At 44.7% G+C, this 21,617-nt stretch overlaps 1 long non-coding RNA gene across 1 annotated transcript in view; it reads right to left on the bottom strand.

Moving 5' to 3' along the window:
• Positions 1 to 21,617, bottom strand: part of LOC133753272 (uncharacterized) — a 149,960-nt gene that overhangs the window by 63,352 nt on the left and 64,991 nt on the right. The window contains exon 3 of the long non-coding RNA XR_009865038.1: positions 7,167 to 7,208. This is a non-coding gene — a long non-coding RNA (uncharacterized LOC133753272). The remainder of the gene's footprint in view (positions 1 to 7,166; positions 7,209 to 21,617) is intronic.

Consider the following 21,617-nt stretch of genomic DNA (forward strand, 5'->3'; position numbering starts at 1 on the left):
CAATGCCAGCAGTCCATATGGGCACTGGTTCATGCCCTGGCTGCTCTACTTCCGATCCAGCTCCCTGCTAATGGCCTAGGAAAAGCGGCAGAAGATGGCTAAGCACTTGAGCCCCTGCACCAACATGGGAGACTCAGATGAAGTTCCTGGCTCCTGGCTTCAGCCTGGCCCAGTCCTGGCCATTGTAGCCATTTGGGGAGTGAACCAACAGATGGAAGATATTATGTCTGTCTGTCTGTCTCTCTCTCTCTCTCTCTCTCTCTCCTTCTTTCTCTCTGAAACCCTGCCTTTAAAATAAATTAAATAAATCTTTTAGAAAAAAACACTACAGTAGGGAATAGATGTGAAGATGAGAGAATGAACCATGCTGATAATAGTATTCCTGCAGAGGGAACAGCAAATACAGAGGCTCAGAGTCAGCCATGTCCCCAGCAAGTACGAAGAACATAAAGAGACCTGTCACTGGAGCAGAGCGGGACAATGTTGAGATCAGAGAGCTAACTGGAGGGGAGAGGGCAGATCATGTTTGGGCCCTGCTGAACTCAAAGTGAAATGAGGAGTGCTGGGGGGGGCTTGGGGCTGACAGGTGACAGCATGTGACCTACTCAGTACAAGAATCACCCTGAAAGAATTGAGAACAAGCTTCTGGGTAGAGGGAGGGAGGAAGTGGGAACACCAGCGAGGCGGCTGTTGCAATAGTCCAAGAAAGAGGTCATGGCAGCTCAGGGTGATAGACGTGGAGGACAAAAGTGGTTTTGAAGGTGCTACCAGCAGGGTTTTCTGATAGGGCTGTGAGCCGTAAGAGAAGGAGGGGAGTCAGGGGTGACTGCTGGATGGATGGGGTGGAAATGGGCAAGACTCCAGGATGAACAGACCCGAGAGGGAAATCATTTTGGTTTTTCTTAACCTGTTAAGTTTGAGACATCAATACGCATTCTAGTGTGCATGTCAAGTAGGCTATTAGATAGTCTGGAGTGCAGAGGGGAGGTCCAGGCTAGAGATACAAGTTTGGGATTCGCTAGTGTATTGATGATTGCTTTGGCTTGAATGCCCCCTCCAAAACTCATGTTTAAATTTAGTGTCACCGGGGCCAGTGCTGTGGCTTAGTGGGTAAAGCTGTCACCTGCAGTGCCGGCATCCCATATGGGCACCGGTTCGAGTCCCAGCTGCTCCACTTCCGATCCAGCTCTCTGCTATGGCCTGGGAAAGCAGTAGAAGATGGCCCAGGTCCTTGGGCCCCTGCACCCATGTGGGAGACCTAGAGGAAGCTCCTGGCTCCTGGCTTCAGATCGGTGCAGCTCAGACCTTTGCAGTCATCTGGGGAGTGAACCATTAGATGGAAGACCTCTCTCTGTCTCTCCTCTCTCTGCCTCTCCTTCTCTGTGTAACTCTGACTTTCAAATAAATAAATAGATAGATAAATTTATTGTCACTGCAACAGAATCAAGAGCCTTTAAGAGACTACTAGGTGAGGGCCCCATTCTCGTGACTGCATTAGTGCTGTTACCACACAGGGCTGAAATGATTGCAGGAGTCCAACCCGCTTCCTCTCTGTGTTCACATTCGCTCAGCCTGTGATGCCATTGCAGTGCTCTTGGACTTCTCAATCTCCAGAACAATGAGCCTCAGAGTTACAGAGAGAAAGAGTGGCGCGCACACACACACACACACACACAGAGAGAGAGAGAGAGAGAGAGAGAGAGAGAACCTTCTATCTGCTGGCCGCAGAAAACAGACTAAGACAAAGATATTTAAAGACATAACACTGAATGAAATCACAAAAAGAGTGGGTATTGCTAGAGAAGAAAACAAGCTCAAGGACTAAGCCTGCAGGCAATGCAATATGAACAAATTGGAGAAAAGAGTAGGAAATTGCAAATAAGCCTGAGAAGGAGCAGTCCAAAATGTAGGAAGAAAATCATTCTAAAGGTTATATTTACAAAGTTGTTGCCCAGCCTACATAAAAAGCAGCAGAACCCAGAGTGCAAAATTACCTGCAAAAGTATTACACAGGAGAGGGTATTTGGTGCAGCAGTTCAGATGCTGCCTGGAATGCCCACAACCTGGGTGGGACCCCCAATGCCAGCCTCCTGCGAATGCACACCCTGGGAGCCAGTGGGTCCCTGTCACCCATCTGGCAAGCCTTGATTTAGTTCCTGGCTCCTGAGTTTGACCTGGCTGCTGTAAATATTTGGGAAGCGAACCAGCAGATGGGAGTGTTCTCTCTCTCTCTCTCTCTCTCTCTCTCTCTCTCTCTGTGTGTGTGTGTGTGTGTGTCTGTCACTCTCTGCCTTTCAAATAAATAAAATAAATATATAATGTTTAAATGCTAGACGAATGAATAAAAATGGAAGTTGCTCAGTAATCTTGTCGTTCCCAGCAACATGAATGGAACTGGAGGGCCTCATGTTAAGTGAAATAAGGCAGGCACAGAAAGACAAGCACCACATTTCACTCACATCTGGAATCTAAACAAGTTGATCACACAGAAGTTGAGAGCAGAACAGTGGTTAACATAGAGGGCAGGACTCGAGGTGGGGCAGTTGATCAACATATCATAAGGCATAGATAGGAGAAGGAAAGATCTGGTGTTCTATTGCACAGTAAGATAACTCTAGATAATGATAACGTACCATATATTTTTCTAAAAACCCTATAAAAAGAGTTTGAGTGTTTTCACCATAAACAAGTAAGTGTTTTGGGGACCAGCGTGTGATACGGCGAGATAAACCACTATCTATGATTCTGGCATCCCATTATCAGAACACCAGTTCAAGTCCCAGTTACTCTGCTTCTGATCCAGCTCCCCGCTACTGTCCCTGGGAAGGCAGTAGAAGATGGCCCAAGTGCTTGGGCCCCTGCCACCCACGTGGCAGACCTGGATGGAATTCCGGCTTTTGGCTTCAGCCGGGCCCAGCTCCAGTATTTGTGGCCATTTGAGGAGTGAACAAGTAGATGGATTCTTTCTCTTTCTCTCTCCCCCACTCTATCACTTTGCCTTTCAAATACATATATACATATACATATTAATCTTTTTTAAAAAAAAAGAAATAAATGTTTGAGGAAATAGATGTATTTACCCTGACTGGACATTTCATGGTGTATGTGTGGATTGCAACATCACATGGTATCCCATAAGTATGTGCAATTTTTATGTGTCAGTTAAAAATTGAAATTTAAAAAAAAATCCCAACTTCTCACCATCCTTGGGCAACTTTTATGCACATGCAAGTATATTAAGTATCTGTATAGAGTTTGGAAGAGTACATGAGCTCAGCAGGTATTTTTGCCAAATTTAACACACGGCCCATCACTTAGGGCACTATATTTCCTGTTCGACTCTGCCCCTCCTCCAACATCCTGGGAATACACTCCCTAGTTCTTCTTTGATCCATATCTAGATTCTTCATCCAAGCCTGGCCTTAGAAAATGAGCTCACTCTGAAATACTAAGGGATGTCTTAATGAGCTTGATTTTCAGCTCTTACTCCTGATGGAACTCACAAGCTACATAAAAAAAAAATCAACTGTGACAGCCTTGACAGGAGACAGGAATGATATTAGCAACCATTATTAGCAGTGAATGAGTGTCCTTATATATACACTGAGCTCTCTAAGCGGTAAAACGCAGGTGGCTGGGGGAGGAAGAAGCACAAAGAGATGGGCCAGGACAAAGACAAACTTTGTTTTCCCTCACTCATTACGTTTCCACTTTTCTTACCGCTAAGACACATTCATTATGGAAACATGCCTGGATAAAGAACCCGGAGAGAAACAGCAAACAGATCTTCAAGCGTTATGTGTGTCTCTGGATAGCTAGAGACATGAATACTAACTCTACCCAGGCTCCTGTAATGCTCCTTTCGTTCTGGCTGCACCCTGTAGGAAATTCTCATTTTGCAATCCCACCTCTGAGGCTTCTTAGTGTGAGAGGGAAACTCAGCTAATGCCAGTTCCAAACGCCATTAAAAAAAAAAAAAAAAAAAAAAAACCTCCCTCAAAGTAGCATATTTGATTGTGGTAGTAAAGCATCAGAGGTGGAGGGGCACTCCAAGACCATCCAGTCCAAGGATCCTCATTTTCCAGATGAGGAAACTGAGGCACGGAGCAGGAAAATGAGCTGCCCACAGTCAGAGAGTGAGAGAATGGCAGAGCTGGAACATTCTCGAGCTCCCACTCCCAGCTCAGGCTCGCTCTTTTCACTACACGTGAGCACGTACTAATGGAAAACAAATTAAAGCGGAAGATTGCAAAAGGGCTAGAAAACCTGAAATTGCTTGTAAAGGATTGTTATTTTCTCAACTGGTTTTCTGCAGCACCAGAAATTCTAGCTGAAGTAATCCACAAAGCCAAACAAAGAGCATGACAGTCAAATACTAATCACTACTTTCATTTGAAAGCATTTTATTTACAGCCCGTGTATCTCTTCATGGGGCAAGACTCCACGTATGTAAAAACGGAATTTAACACTACTGAAAGTTTGTTGTAGCGATTACTGACAACTGCAGGTGAATGACTCATGGTTCCCAGGCACACCTTTTCTGCCATCAAACAGCTAAAATTGCTAACCAGCCAAGAGGGAGCCCTAGGGTCCGTCTCTGTCTGAGATGGATGGAGCGGGTTAAATCACTGACGACATCAGGCGGTTTTTTGTGAACAAGGACAGGGAAAGAAAGGGCCGGGAAGACTGACTGCATGCGTAAGAGCAGGGGGACAGGTGTGTGGTACTAAATGCCACTCCTTCCGCAGCTCTGTGGGGACATCCTGGGAGCCACCTGGTGCACACTATCCTTAAGAGCACGGATCGCGAGCAGGCAGGGTGGTGGCAGCATCATTCACTGACAGTAAGGACAGAAAAAGGGACTTCATTGCAGCGATTAAGACACCATTTGAGACACCGCACCCAGCATCAGAATGCCTGGTTGGAGTCCTGGCTCCTCTCCCGATTCCAGCTTCCGGCTAATTCACACCTGGGAAGCAGCAGTGATGGCTCAAACACTTGGGTCCCTGCCACCCATGTGGGAGACCCATATCGAGATCCAGGCTCCTGGCTTCAGCCTGGCACAGCCCAGGCTGTTGTGGGCATTTGAAGAGTCAAACAATTAGATGGGATGAGGGTGTGTGTGTGTGTGAAAGAGAGAGAAAAATGTACAGAGGGAGAGAGAGATGGGGCCAGGGACATCACTGAGGGCTTCCTACAGGAGGCAGCTCGTGAGGAAAGACAAGGAGAACCGCAGGAGGGAAAGCCCTGGGGGTGGGGACGAATACAGGAGGTCTGTGTACAAGTGAGGCTGCCGGAAGATTGGGAAAAGGTGGGCAGAAGCAGGGCGGCCAGAGAGCCATGCAGAAGAGTATGGACCTGGTGGAGCTAGAGAACAGGACAGCATGAAGATCTGAGCTTGGAGCCCATTTGGGGAAATAAGCATTGCAAAAGCAGCAGTGTGGCAGGACGGATTCGGCAGGGGGAAACAGCGAGGAAGGTGGTTATGGTGGCCCCAACAGGAAATGATGGAGGTTTACATTATAAAACTGGAAAAGGGGGCCTGGTGCTGTGGCACAGGGGCTTAAAGCCCTAGCCTGAAGCACCAGCATCACACTTGCACACTGATTTGAGTCCTGGCTGCTCCACTTCCAATTCAGCTCCCTGCTACTGTGCCTGGAAAGGCAGTAGAAGATGGCAGTAGAAGTGTTTGGGCCCCTGCACCAACATGGGAGATCCAGGCTCCTGGCTTCAGATTGGCTCAGCTCCGGCTGTTGTGGCCATTTGAGGAGTGAACCGGTGGATGAAAGACTCTCTGTCTCTACCTCTCTCTGTAACTCTGTCTTTCAAATAAATAAAATAAATCTTGGGGGAAAAAACTGGAAAAGGAATGGGAATTAGCAGGGTCAAAGATGCTTGAGCCTAAAGAAGGAAGAAAGGTTAGACCACTTGGATTTAAACTAATTTTGTCACTGCTTGCTGCAGATCTGTGATGATGCTGTATGCCATTGCTTTCGGATAAACAGGACTGAGAAAACCTCTCCGCCCACCCCACCCACCCTTTGCCCTCTCCTCCCCAGCATGTGTGTGTGTGGACATGTACACACAGGTTGCACAGCCTGACGCCCTAAGGCAATCTGCACCTATGCCTTCTGTTGTTCTGAGTCTTATTAGAGGGAAGACAGGGAGATAGTAACAGGTATTCATATATGCAGATACTGTTTGGCTTAAATGAATGACATTCCTCATTTATTGTTTCCTATAACAGGAAACCCCAAAGTAGAACAAACTCCAAGTATCCGTCAACACGATTTATTTTAGAACATTTTCACTCTGCTCTCCACTCCCCGAACCTCCCACAAGCCCCTATTCTGGCCCCATACATCACTGATGACAGTGGAGAAGGGTACATGCACTTTGGAGAACAGTTCTAGTTGCACCCGGTAAAGTTCGGTGTATACATCCATCCCTTATGTCTCGGAAATTTCACTCCCAGTTGTTCACCCAAGAGCAATGGAAATCTATGTCCACAGAAAGACTTGCATGGGAATGTTAGCAGTACCTTTATTCATAACGGCCAGAAACAGGAAGCAATCTAAATGCCCAACAGCAGACGAATAAGCAAACCAGGTTGTAATCCAGACAAGGAAATACTATTCAGCAATACAAAGGAATACATTACTAATATGCTCATTAACCCATATGAATCTCAAAAGCCTTCTGCTGAGCAAAAGAAGCCAGACTCAAAATCTAATGTAGTGTAAGATCTCGTTTGTTTTGCTCTCTATAAAAGGTAAAACTAAGGCAAGTGACAGCAAGGAGATCCATAGCTTCCTGGGGCTGCGGTGGCAGAACTGACTGCAAAGGTTGGAGAGGTCACCTTTGGCATGTTGGGAATGTTCTACCTCTTGATTGTCATGATGGAGTCATGGGTGTACTCATTTGTCAAAACTCATCAACCTATACACTTCAAAATGGTGTACTTTATTGCAAGTAAATAATACTCAATAAGGTTGATTTTAAAATCTTGACTGTTGATCACGCCAGAGAAGTGGAGACAGTGCATTGTTGTGATTAATGGGGGCAAATCCGAGTCTTCCTTCTCTTTTTTATTAAAAATTGTAAAATATGAATAATTCAAGCATACAAATTACAGAAAATAATAGAGCAGACACTTCTGTACTTACCATTAAGATAAAACAGAGGTAAACACTTTGTCTTATGGAACTCTAAAAAAAAAGGAAGAACAAAAGAACAAGAGAGATAAAACATTACCATTTCAGGTAAAGCCTAACTTCCATCACTTCTGTCTTCCTCCCCCCTCCCCAGAGAGAGCCATTTTCCTCAAGTTAATGTTTATTAAGCAGCTGCCTGGTTTTGCATATTTGCCTTGTAAATATATGTCTATAAATAATGCATAGCATTGTTTTGTGTATTTTTTGACTGTGTATAAGTGGAATCTACTGCATGTATCTTCATGCAAATTACTATTATCATATAACATTATTTTTTGGATTTTATATACATTGATTCAGATAGATATAGCTCATTCATTTTAGCTACCATGTGAATAAGCCACAGTTCATTTAGCCTTTCCTCAGCTAGGAATAGTATGTTCCAACTTCATCACTTTTATAAAGAGGGCTGCAATAAGCATGCTCATATACATTTTTGTATTGACACGTGCAAGGGTTTATCTTGGGTAGCATTCAGATGTGGAGTTGCATTGCTTCTCGGCCTTTTGGCTAAGATCAAGTGTAGATGTGGAGTTGCTAGGTTGAAGAACCTTATGGATATGTATGCTGCTTAAGAAACACCATGAAACTTAGTGGCTTAAAACAGTAACTACTTTTCGTAAATCTGCAGTTTGTATAGAGATGGCTCATTTCTATTCTACACAGAATCACCTGGTTGGCTCTCCTGGCACTGGAATCCTCACTTCCAAAATAGGATCATTCTCATTATTGGCAAATGAGTAATGGGTGTCACCTGGGAGCTCCGCCGGTGCTGTCAGCGGTGGATCTCCATTTCGCTCTGTGTGTGGCCCTCCGTGCACAGCAGTGTTTTGTATATTTTTGAATGCATGTAAGCAAATGCATGGCGTTACTAGGACTTTCTCACACAGCATGGTAGGTGGATTCCAAGGAGGCCCAGGCAGAAATCAAAGCTTCTTCTGATCTTGTGAATAAAATCCTAGTACATCACATCCAGTGCCTTCTATTAGTCAAGCAAATGACTAAAGCCAGCCCAAATTCAATGGGAGCAGTGAAAAAGGAATCTGCAGCCATTTTAAGCCTACCACACTCCACCTGCTAACTCTCTAAATATAGATTATTTATATTTTTCATACATGCAAAAAAGATTCCCTCCTCCCTTTTCCCACAGTTCTTAGTCTAGGGCTACAGATTCACTCTGCGAGGGACAGGCTGCTGGGGTTTTTCATCCTCCCCCAGCCCCAGGCTGCCAAAGTTCTATCTGGCAGGCAAATCTGAAAGGATTGGATCTTCCTTTCATGGCCCAGCTCCCACTGGTACGATGAGGCAACAGACCCAAAAGACTGGCCCCCAAGTGGCTCCACCCAGCCTGCTCATGGGATAGAGATTCTACATGAGACAGGCAAGCTGAGAATACCAAAGGATACTGACATCTACAGAGCCCACTGGTGAAGCAGGAGTGTCACTCTGGAAGAAGCTTCCCCCAACTCCCAGGGCAGTGGTGCAGAAGTTCTTCCAACGGTGAGAGGCAGACCCTAAGGACAGACAGAGCACCATAGCACCATAGCACCATAGCACCATAGCACCATAGCACTGCCTGTGATGGTGGGCTTTATTTAAACGAGAACTTGACTCAGTTGTAATAGAAATTAACAAGAGGTCAACATTCAACCCAGACAAGGGAGACAACATGATGGGAAGAAGTTCCACCCACTGGCTCTCCAATGGAAGCTGACCGGTTTTTTTTATTGGGGGGGGGGGGCATGGCCTCTAAGTCTCTGGCTCATCCCCCTTGGCACAGGCACTTTAGTTTGCACCCAGCTTGGTGTTCTGCACAGGCACGGTTGGTGACACCTCACCAGAAAGGTCGTAAATGGGTCATATTAGCCTATTCTGGGCACCCCTACTGGTTGGGGAAGTCTCTAATGGGGCAGTAGAAGATCTTTTGCAGTTAGTAATGGTCTGAACACTCCCTGCTGCTATTGGTTTGAAGCTGGGTGGAGCAACCTTTGGTCAGAGAAGGATACATAGATTAGGAGATGGCTATGTAGTCAGTGGGGAGGGGCTTGATTTAGTGAGTCCTGCCTCTGCCCTATAGGGGCAGACATTTGGTGCAGTGGTTAAGATGCTTGGGACACCTGCATCCCATATTGGAGTGCCTGGGTTCAAATCCTAACTCTGCTTCCAATTTCAGCTTCCTGCCAATGCATACCCTGGGAAGCAGCAGGTGATGGCTCAAGTCCTTGTGTCCCTACCACTCAATGCAGGAGATTTGGAATGAGTCTCTGACTGCTGGCATCAGCCTGGTCCAGCCCCAGCTGTTGTGGGCATTTGGGGAGTGAACCAGCACATGGAAGATCTCTCTCTCCTCTCTCTCTCTCTCTCTCTTTCCCGTCAAATGAAAACAAATAAATCAAAATTTTAAAAGAGAATGTAGAGAAATTCATACCTACAGGTGTGGTGAAAAACTGGAGGTTTTGCTGGCAAGCAATTAAGAGACTGGTAGCTTCATGAGACTACTAAGTACCAAGCAAAATGGCAGAGCAGTCAGCAGATTAACAGAGAGAATCTGGAGATGCCAGTCAAGAAGATCACTGTTGCAATCACACTTCCCACACAGCTCCTAGGACTGTTGTACTTTTCTGTACATCATTAGGCAAGATTTACTTTAGTTCTTTGAACATATTTATAATAGTTACTGCATTATTCTGTTTTCTATTACTATAACACACTGCCTGATGCTTGGCAACTCCTAGAGAAAAGAGATATATTTGGCTCATGGTTCTGGAGGTTTGAGGACATGGCACTGGCATTGAATCAGCTCTAGTGAGGGCTGCATGGAAGATGGCATCACATCAGGAGCACATGCAAGAGGGAGAGGTCATATGGAGACACAGAAAGCCAGAATGAGGTGACAGGCCAGGCTCTCTCTCTTTCTCTCAAAGACGGATTTATTTATCTGAAAGGCAGACTCACAGAGAGAGAGAGAGGCAGACACAGAGAGACACAGAGAGAAATTTTCTATCTGCTGATTCACTCCACAAATGGCCACAACACTGAGGTCTGGGCAAGGCTGAACCTGGGAACCAAGAACTCCATCCGGGTCTCCCAGTGGGTGACAGGGGCCCAAGAACTTGGGCTACGTTCTTCTGCCTTCCAAGGCACATTAGCGAGAAGCTGCAGAAGCAGAGTAACCAGGACTTGAACTGGCACTCTGATATGGGATGAGAGTGTCACATGTGGTGCCTTGATGTGCTGTACCACAACGCTGGCCCCAGGCTTTCTCTTTTTTTAAAAAAAACAGCTTCCCAGGGGCCGGCATTATGGTGCAATGGGATAAACCACCACCAGCAATGCCAGAATCCCCTGTGGAAGCTGGGGTGCCTGTTCAAGTCCCAGCAACTCCAGTTCCAATACAGCTGCCTGCTAATGTGTTTGGGAAGGCAGCAGAAGATGGCCCAAGTATGTGGGCCCCAGCCATCCGTGTGGGAGACCCAGATGGAGTTCCTAGTTCCTGGGTTCTCAGCCCTAGCCATTGTAGCCATTTGGAAAGTGAGTCAGCAAATGGAAGATTTCTGTCTCTCTCTCTCTCTCTCTCTCTCTCTCTCTCTCTCTTTCTCTTTCTCTCTCCCTCTTTTCCTCTTTCTGCCATGCTGCCTTTTGAATAAATGAATGAATGAATAAATAAATAAAATATTTAAAGGGGGAAAAGCAACCCTCCAACCAGGCAGGGGTTCTGTGAGAACTACATCAATTCCTTCCAAGGACAGAACCCCCAAAGGCCTTAATCACCTTCCACTAGGCCCCACCTCTTTTTAAAAAAAAAGATTTACTTTATTTATTTGAAAGGCAGAATCCAGAGAGAGAGAGAGAGAGAGCTTCCATCTGCTGGTTCACTCCCCAAAGAGCTGCAATGGTCAGGGCTGGGCCAGGCCAAAGCCAGAAGCCAGAAGCTTCATTAGGGTTTCCCATGTAGGTGCAGGGGCCCAAGCACTTGGGCCATCCTCTGCTGCTTTCCCAGGTGCATTAGCAGGGAGCTGGATGGGAAGTGGAGTAGCTGGAACTTAAATCGGTGCCTATGTGGGATGTTTAACTTGTTATGCCACAGCACCAGCCCCACAGGAGTCACCTCTTAAAGATTCTACCACCTCTCCCATTGCCATCCTGGGGACCAAGCTTCCAATACATGAACCTTCAGGGCACAAGCCACATTGGAACCATAGCAGCTGCTTTGAAGCCTTTGTGATTTTCTCATTACATCACATCTAACGACACACACCAGTTTGTCCCATTATTGGCAATTATAATGTGACAAGTTTGTTAAGGCAGTGTCCCTCATTGTAACAGTAGCTTTCCTTTGTAAATAGTGTTAAAATTGTCTAAGACTGTCCACGGAGGAGCTCGTATTGTGGTGCAGCAGGTTAAGCCGCCACCTGCAATGCCAGCATCCCACACGGGCACCGGTTCGAGTTCTGGCTGCTCTGCTTCTGATCCAGATCCCTGCTAACGGCCTGGGAAAGCAGCAGAAGATGGCCCAAGTGTTTGGGCCCCTGCCTCCCATGAGAGACACCTGGAAGAAGCTCCTGGCTCCTGGCTTCGAATCAGCCCAGCTGCAGGTTGTTGCAGCCATTTGGGGAGGGAACCAGCAGATGGAGGATCTCTCTCTGTCCCTCCCTCTCGCTCTGTAGCTCTGCCTTTCAAATAAACAAATAAATCGTTTGTAAAAAGGATTTACATCTGATCATGTGAAGAAGCAAACAGAGCCTATTGAAACATGAGGCTGTTAGGATGTCTTTTATTTATGGCCCATGTTCTGTGGAACTTATACATTATGGGGTCCCTGACACAAGTTCTCCCAAACTCTGAAGACCAGGAGACAGTGAGCCCCACAGACTCAGCCTGGTTTCCCAACACTAGATCAATTTCTCTTGCTTCCCTCCCTGTTCAATGAATGATGATTCTGCTCTAAGGGACATGGGCATTTTAAAAGAGTTCATTGGCTATGCATCAACATCTGTATGGCAAACACAGAATTCTGCAGCAACAAGCCGGGCACACTGGCATTCTGATTTAATCATGAGCAAGAAATGTTCTTCAGAGATCAACGGATGTGCCAGAATACCAAAACTATTGCAACAGCTGCAACACATTACACATTCTTAGGTGTTTTGCTTTTCATTAGGGGAGAAAGAGGTGTATGTGTTTGGAGGGGAGTTGTTAATTTCATTCTCGTATATGTAGGTAAAGATGAAAAGGATATAGTCCCACAAGTCAGTCTCCCAGAATTCAATAAAGTCTTCCTTGGGCAGCTGCAGGGCAGCTGGCTACAGATAAAACCAAACCAAAGAATGAAGACAAGTAGCCTCCCATGTGTTCTGTGCAAATGAGACATTTCACTTGGACTCTAGAAAGGAAGTCTCTTTGACGCACTTCATGTGCTGCGTTCTGGAAAAGAAAGGCAAACCTTGACTTCAAAAATGATTTGCACTCATGAATTGACTGTTCGTATACCCTCAGGCCACGAATGAAGAGCTCTAGGGTCAGAATCCCATAATCCAAAAAGTCCTCTTCAGGCCGGCGCCGTGGCTCACTAGGCTAATCCTCTGCCTGCGGCGCCAGTACCCGGGGTTCTAGTCCCGGTTGGGGCGCCAGATTCTGTCCTGGTTGCTCCAGGACAGCTGGTTGTTCCAGTCCAGCTCTCTGCTGTGGCCTGGGGAGGCAGTGGAGGATGGCCCAAGTGTTTGGGCCCTGCACCGCATGGGAGACCAGGAGGAAGCACCTGGCTCCTGGCTTCGGATCGGCACAGTGCGCCGGCCGTGACAGCCATTTGAGGGGGTGAAACAACAGAAGGAAGACCTCTCTCTCTCTGTCTCTCTTTCACTAACTCTGCCTTTTCAAAAAAACAAAAAGTCCTCTTTGACTAATCCTAAGATTCTTATCCCGGGGCCCATGAACCCCTGGGGGGATCTATAGCAGACTTCATAAAAGACTTTGAACTCCCCAAAATGCTGTCATCTATGGTGTGTGGGAGTGAGGGGTTAGGGCTTATTTGCATTCATTTGTGAAGAGGGCCCTTGTTTTCCTCAGATTCTCCAAGGTACTTAGAACCCTTAGCAAAATGGCTGGGCTGCTAGAGCAAACAATGGTTGAGCTCTTGCCCTGGTCTACAAAGGCTTAGAATTCATGAAGAAAACAGTGGCTGAAATAAGTTCGGATCTGTCAAATGTAATCCAAAATGGCACACACGGAACATCAACAGTTTTGACGTCCTACACAACATGCTGAGTGTGAACACTGGGGTCACTGGGGCAGGTGAATCTTAGTTTGCCCTCTTCCTCACCAGGCTCATACATTCTCCATAGCCCCTAACAGAATACTGTCTGCACCATGCTCTACAACTGAATCGTGGCATCTACCTAGCTGTTGTGCTCCTGACTTGCAGTGTCAAATGCCAAAGACAAAAATAATTTTTTAGAAAATGGCAGCATTTACTCTATGATAAGCACCGTGTCCAGTGTTTCACCTGTCATTTAGTCCTCACAGCAATCCCATAAAGTTAGTGTTACTATTAGTCCATTTCACTGATGAGAAAACTGAGGCCCCAAACTGAGGTTGTGACTACTCTAAGGTCATACAATTGGTAACAGATAAAATTGCCAAAGATCATGGTAATTGCCTCTAAAACATACCGCTCTCCACTCCTCCAACAATAACCCGCTCCACTCAGAACACCTTCTTATACACTTACTCAATGCAGTCCATATATCTCTCCAGGTATTTGTAATCCCAGAAAGAAATAATAAAACTCTTTAATATTCACCATTGCCAAACACCATACAGAGCATTTTTCATATAGCATCTTATTTAATCCTAACTACAAAAATTACCCAGGACTAGGGTGCATAATGAAGCAGTACGGTTAGTAGTTAAAAGCATACTTTTAGGAGTCAGACTACCATTCTGTAGACAAGGAAATCAAGGTTCTGAGAAATTAAATAATTTGCCTGAGACCCAAAAGCTACTAGTCGGCAAAAGTGAGACATGAATTTAGGATTATCTGACTCGAGACACTGCCTTCTTAAACACAAGAGGAATCTTTTAAAAATATTTCCATGGGATGTTAAGAAATGAGTCACTGATGCAGTGCGGGTGTCAACATCAAACTTTATTTTCACTTTCCTGTGTCCCTCTCCAGGAGACAGAGTGTCACATGCAGTAAACTGTGTGAACAGAAGCATAATGAGACAGAGCCTAGACACTGTGCATATGTAAGCCAAACAATACACACAACTTCCAACCCACTAACCCAGCCATGCCGGATTTAAAAAAGAAAAGGGCAGAGGATGTCACCAAAATACACTCTCAGCGAGCAGCACTTTTTGTCCACCCCCACCCCTGCTTTATTGCCTTGTTAGACAAGAATTATGGCATAAAGCACATGGCTTATATCGTAAGCAGGTCACATGCGGTGCTGGTGACCTGCGGCTCTTATCTACCCCTAGCAGATTCACTTACAGCCCTCTTCTATCTCTGCACACTTTCCTGAATATAAACATGCTTCCTCAGTGGTCTCTACCTTGCTTCCATTCTTTCTCTGCACTTGCCTTGGGTAGGGAACACACAGAATTCTGGGACTAGACATAAGGGTCCTTTAGTGAGACAATAGTCTCAGTTAGAATTTAAAAAAAGGAGGAAGGCTACTGTGTCTCTGCTGCAGATGGCAGTAAGGGGAGGGGGAGAAGTAGTCAGAATACAAAATCGCCTTTCTTTGTATGCATGGTCAGATTTGCTATTCGAAATTCAGCAAGCTTTGCAGACATGAAGCTCTGTACTGCCTCCCGGCTTGGCAGCTCTTCCCTTTCTGTTGGGATGAGTGCCCGGCCTCAGGGAATAGTTCCTTTAGATGTCAGCTACACACCTTGCCCAGACAAAGCTTCCAACAGCTTGACTTATTCTAAAGCACCCCCATAGCAACTGAGACGCTATTAGCATGGTTAGATGTCAGGTGGGCTGTATCTGCATAAAGCAAGAGACATGGAGAGGAGAAGGATAATGTTGACAGAAGCTTTGCAAGTGAGAAAAAAAAAGTCACTGAGAATCTGTTGTAGAAGAATCTTATGCTCTTTTCAGGTGAGCTTCTAGAGAATTCTTCAACTTCTGACTTAGTGTCATAAGCGAAGTGTCCTCCTTAGGAAAGATTGGAACGTTTCCAGTGCAATATGTAGAGATAGCATTAGCAGACAGATTTGAGGATGTCAGCATTATCACCACACACATTCACTCATTTGCACAACCCTTAAGCAAGTATCACAAAAATATCTCATACTAAAAGCACTGGGGATTTTCTAAGACATTTTATAGGGCTTACTTTATCGGATAAAGGCAGACTTACTGCATTTTATAGCCTAATGAATCAAACATGCTTATCGTAACCCTGCAATTTGAACAAGGGACACACACCATATTAGTGTACAGTGTATAATAAACCAATGGCTTTAGTTGTTAAGACAACAGGATTGGGGTGGTCATTTGGCATGGTGCTAAAGACACCACTTGGGATGCTCATATTCCATATAAGAATGTCTGGGTTTGAGTCTCAGTTCCACTCCAAATTCCCGCTTCCTGATGAGGCACATCCTGAGAGGCAGCAGGTAATAACTTAAGTACTTGGGTCCCTGCCACTTATGTGGGACAAACATACTGATTTCCTGGCTCCTGGCTTTGACCTGGCTTTGCCCAGGCCATTGCAGGTGTTCGGGGAGTGAACCAACAGATTAGAGCTCTCTTTCTCTCTCACTCCCCCTCTTTCTCAAATAAAATACATTAATTAATATATAAATAAATAATTTTTAAAAGAGAGAGAAAAGGTTTAAGAGGTAGCCTTATCTGGCTTTGAGTTCCTTTCTGCTTACAAACTATGTGGTACTGAACAGGTAACTCAAACACTCTCAGAATCACTCTTCTGATAAGTAGAACAGAGATCATAACAACTACATGGAGTTGCTGTCTGTATAAAATATGATGTGCTTAGCCCTGCACCAAGTGTCAGGGGACTTCAAAACATTCACAGAAAATTGAATTAAAAGATAACATTATCTTAGTGCGAAAACAATTTGAAACCCAGACACTTTTTTTTACAACATGTATGTTCTATGAGCTTTTTGAAGACCCTTCATATGCACGAATTCCAAAATTTTTTCACCAACATAGACTACTCCTTTAATTTTATTTCCATTAATTTTGTGAAGTCCCATTGAACATCAAGGGTTCAACAAATGGTAGTGTCGGATGGTGGTCATGATTTTATTAGTAGTTACAAGGGGGAAGACAACAGGTGTGAGCAACAGTCCTTGCCTTTGGGAGTTTTCTAAGAGAAGTCAGTTATCCATATATGACAAAAAAAAAAAAAAACAAACACCAAAACCAGGCAGTAAATGCTAAGTGCCACATGAGTGGTAAAAAGAAAGTGCTCTCCAATTGGAAAAAAAAAAAAGATAATCCAATTGAACAATGTACAAAGGAGCTGAAAAGACAATTCACCAAAGACTGTATACAAAGACTGTATACAAATGACCAATACGGCAATGAAAATATGTTGAAAATCAGTGGTCATTATGGGAAATGCAAATCAAACTAGTGACAACACTACACATTCAATAGCGGAAAAACGAGTGAAAATAGCAAGTGCTGGTGAGAATGTGGAGCAACTGGAACTCTCAGAGTGTCACTGTGTGTCACCGCAAAGAGAAAGACAAGGGGGATGAGTGCTAAATTAGGACCAATAATCCAATTAAAGACAATATTCCAGATAGAACATTCATTCATACAACGGATGGTTTCTGTCTGCTCTGGTCCGAGTGACTGAGAACCCAGATACATGTAACAAGTTAAGATCTTCCTTGGTGCAGATGACAGTAGGCTAGAAATGGACTTGTACAAGAGGAGCTACAAACTCAAATATCCAGAGTCCAGCTTTGTGAAGCAAAGGAGTTGAAATAAGGAGCAAGACTAAGGTGAGCTGGCATCTGCAAGTGTAGCCGGAAGGAGGCAACTACTACTCAGATCCAAGTGACTCTTACCACGAGACAATACCAGCTTAGTCCTTTGGTCCTTCACACAATAAACCTCGCTGTGCAAGTCACACAAATCTCCTGAGGTACAAAGTGACCAATCTGTTGACCTCTGGCATGGAAAAGCAGTTGGGAAAAATGTTAAGTATTGTCATGAAGATCCATATGACGTGCAATGGGAGCACAAGGGAAGGTGTGTCGGTGACTGCCTTAGGGAATCTAGGAAGACAACAAAGAGGAGGTGACATTTCAGTGGATGCTAAGGGGCAGGAGTCAGGGAGTTTGGGCAGAAACAATGTGTCACAAAAAGGCATGGAGGACTGAGAAATAAAAATGAATTGCCACTAGGTTGATACAGCTGAGAGGTAAGGTTCTAGAGAATGAAGTGGGTGTCAAGAAATGAAGCCAGTTAAGCTGAGAAAAATAATCCAGTCTCGAAAAGACAAATATCCTATGTTTTTTTCTGATATGTGGCAGTTAGTACAGAATGCAAAAACATTATAGGAATGAAGCATACATCTTGTGATTTGATTGTTGTTTTTAGCCCTTGTTTATACTCCTTTGGAAATTCAGTCTTTCTACTTTTTACTTGCTGAATATTATGGTTAGTGGTGCATGAAGCCTGTGATTATAGATTAAAATTATGTCTTTGCAAAAATTAAAGGAAAAAAGGAAGGAAGGAGAAGTATTGAGGGAGGGAGATAGGGAAGGAGAGAAATATTATCTTCTTAGAATTGTACCTATGAAATACATGAAATCTGCCTCTTTATATTAAAAAATTAAAGAAAAAAGAAATGAGGCCAATGAATTAGACAGGCACTAGATCATAGAAGTTCTTTCAGGCCATACTAATTGTCCAAGTCATACTGAATCGAAGCAGGCGTTGTGGTACAGTGGATTAAGCTGCCACTTAGGATACCCACATTCTATATCAGAGTACCAAGGTTCAAATCCTGGTTGCTCTGCTTCTGATCCAGTTTCCTGCTAATGCATTCTAGTAGGCAGCAGATGATGGCTCAAATACTTGGGTCTTTCCTGCCCATGTGGGAGACCTGGATGGAGTTCCTGACTTTGGTCTGGCCCAGCCCTGGCTGTTGCAGCCATTTGGGGAATAAACCAGCAAATGGAAGATCTCTCTCTCTCTCTCTCTCTCTCTCTCATTGTCACACTGCCTTTAAGTTATGATTATTGTCATGATTGCCTCATTTTGTGATATTAGTAGCTTGTTTTCAAGAAAAAATAGTATGCATATAATATCTTCACATGAAGTGAATTGGCAAAATGTTAAAAATTATTAAATTTTAAAGCTAGAAAATCAATTTATTTTAACAAGAAATAAACATTTTAAAAAGCCATACTGAATTTTGAAAGGTTGTGAGTAGGGAAAAGATGTGATTATCTATCTATTATGAGTGTGATGGATTTTAGGGATGCAAGAATGGAGACAGGAAGACCAGTCATGAGGCTTTTGCAGTAATCCAGGTGAGAGAGATCAGGACTGAACTAAGACAGTGACATGGAGAGGCTAGACAGATATGAGAGGTGGCAAGCAGGCAAAATCTACTGAATTTGATACCCAAAAGATAGCAATAGTAAAGACAGTAGAAAGCAATAGAATGAGATCTAGATTTCTGGGTTAAGCAATGTGGCATGACAAAATGTCATCCATGGAGATAGGGAAAGCTAAAGAATGTTGGGGCCATAGTTTGAAATGATGACTTTCATTTTGGACCTGTTAGGTTTAGGGAGACATGCCTAGAAGGTAGTTGAATATGCAAGGCTAGAGTTTCAGAAGAAATGTTGGGGCCAGAGGTGTGGATTTGGCCATAATCAGCTACTAGATGATAATTATTTTGGAAGTTGTAGAGTTCCCAAATATCCCACATCTAGCTTCCCCTATTGTTAATATCTTATATTAATATATTTGTTACAATCTATAACTGCATTCATCTTCCCCTATTATTAACATCTCATATTAGAGTATTTGTCACAATTAATGCACCACATCTAGCTTCTCCTATGTCTTTAATCCAAATTCCTCCTCTTTCCCCCAACCACCAGCACTCCCAGCCTCTGGTAGCCAGCATTCTGTGTTAAGATTGAGGTCAGTCTTTTTTTAAAAAACATTTTAGCTTCCACATATAATAGAGAGCATGCAACATTTGTCTTTCCATGTCTGGCTTACTGCATTCAATTGGTGCCCTCCAGTTCCATCCATTCTGCTGTAAATGACGGGATTTCATCCTTTAATAAGGCCGACTAATACTCCATTGTGTATATACACCACATTTTCATTGTTCCTTCATCTGATGATTGACACCTTAGTTGATTCCATATCTAAAAGCCAAGGTTTTAAAAGAATTTACAGAGATTTGCAGGTGTAAAAAATAAGGCAAATCCTAAGGAAAAAAATTTTAGGGGATGGGGTTTAAAAAAAACAGCTTGCAAACAATACTGAGGAATAATCAGACAGGTAGGAAGAGAATCTATAAAGAACGCTACCATAGAAATGACATGTAGAGGCTGGCATTGTGGTGTAGCAGGTTAAGCTGCTGCCTGCAACTGGCATCCCATATGGATGCTAGTTCGAGTCCTGGCCACTCTGCTTCCAATCCAGCTCCCTGTTGATGGCTTAAGAAAGCAGAAGAAGATAACCCAAGTGTTTGGGCCCCTGCCACTCACATGGGAGACCCAGATGAAGCTCCTGACTTCATCCTGCCCCAACCCTGGCCATTGTGGCCAAATGGGGAATGTACCAGCAGATGGAAGAGTCTCTCTCTCTCTCTCTCTCTCTCTCTCTCTCTGTGTGTGTGTGTGTGTGTCTCCCTCTCTCTCTGTAACTGACTTTCAAATAAATAAATCTATTTTTTAAAAGAAATTAAGTGTAAATGTGATTTTGAGAAAACAGTGACCATTATTAACAGTTGCCAAGAGATTGAGTCAGATGGGAATGCAAGCTATCTTTTAAGATCAAGGAGGGAGGCCGGTGCCGCAGCTCACTAGGCTAATCCTCCGCCTGCGACGCCAGCACACAGGGTTCTAGTCCAAGTCGGGGCGCCAGATTCTGTCCCAGTTGCTCCTCTTCCAGTCCAGCTCTCTGCTGTGGCCCAGAAAGGCGGTGGAAGATGGCTCAAATGCTTGGGCCCTTGCACTCGCATGGGAGACCAGGAGGAAGCACCTGGCTCCTGGCTTCAGATCAGCGCAGTGCACCGGCCGTGGCGGCCATTTGAGGGGTGAATCAATGTAAGGAAGACCTCTCTCTCTCTCTCTCTCTCTCTCTCTAACTCTGCCTGTCAAAAAAAAAAAGATTAAGGAAGGAGACTGTGGTTGATAAAGGTGGGAAAGAGGGGTTTGAAAGGAGTGGGATGGCTAAAAACAGTCCTTGAAGGGAATGGGAATGGCACTGATGAAAGACAAAGAGTAGGATAACGGAGCTGTATTGTTAAAAAACACAAATTTTGCCGGCGCCGTGGCTCAACAGGCTAATCCTCCGCCTTGCGGCGCCGGCACACCGGGTTCTAGTCCCGGTCGGGGCACCGATCCTGTCCCGGTTGCCCCTCTTCCAGGCCAGCTCTCTGCTGTGGTCTGGGAGTGCAGTGGAGGATGGCCCAAGTGCTTGGGCCCTGCACCCCATGGGAGACCAGGAGAAGCACCTGGCTCCTGCCATCGGAACAGCGCGGTGCGCCGGCCGCAGCGCGCTACCGCGGCGGCCATTGGAGGGTGAACCAACGGCAAAAGGAAGACCTTTCTCTCTGTCTCTCTCTCTCACTGTCCACTCTGCCTGTCAAAAATAAAAATAAAAAAAAAAAACACAAATTTTCATTGGCCCCAATCCGAACAATTGTGTGGATTTTCTCCAGCAGTACTCAGTAGCCTGGGGACTGGAGCAAAGGACTAAGTTTGGATTGATTTGGAGTTTGGATTTCCCATGGTCTGCAGGCAGCAGGGGAAGAATGAAATGAGCTCTTAGGTCTGTGGTCAAGAAGGATTAAAGTGAATCCAGACAGGAGATGACCATTCAGAGAGAAATGAAGTGGGTTCCATTAGAATCAGGAGTAGATATTGTATGGCTTGAGGGTGAGAGTCTTGGGGGAGTAAAGAATTGTGAATGGATGGATGTCAGAGGATTAGATCTCATAGGGGGAGCGCGACAAGTTCCAGGGTGTGTTCTTCGGTGTGAGTGGCTGAGGTGGAGTACAGGAAGAAGTGCAGAGAGGGGAAAATCCAGGAGGTGGGATGGGTCATCCAAAATGATGACAGGTACATGGAGATGAAGATAGTGATCTGGGTGACAAATTCTTCACCAAATAAAAGTGAGTATTCTGGGAATTCAAAAACCATAGTAGTAAGAATA

This window comes from Lepus europaeus, chromosome X, assembly GCF_033115175.1.
Source record: "Lepus europaeus isolate LE1 chromosome X, mLepTim1.pri, whole genome shotgun sequence".
NCBI classification, from domain to species: Eukaryota; Metazoa; Chordata; class Mammalia; order Lagomorpha; family Leporidae; genus Lepus; species Lepus europaeus.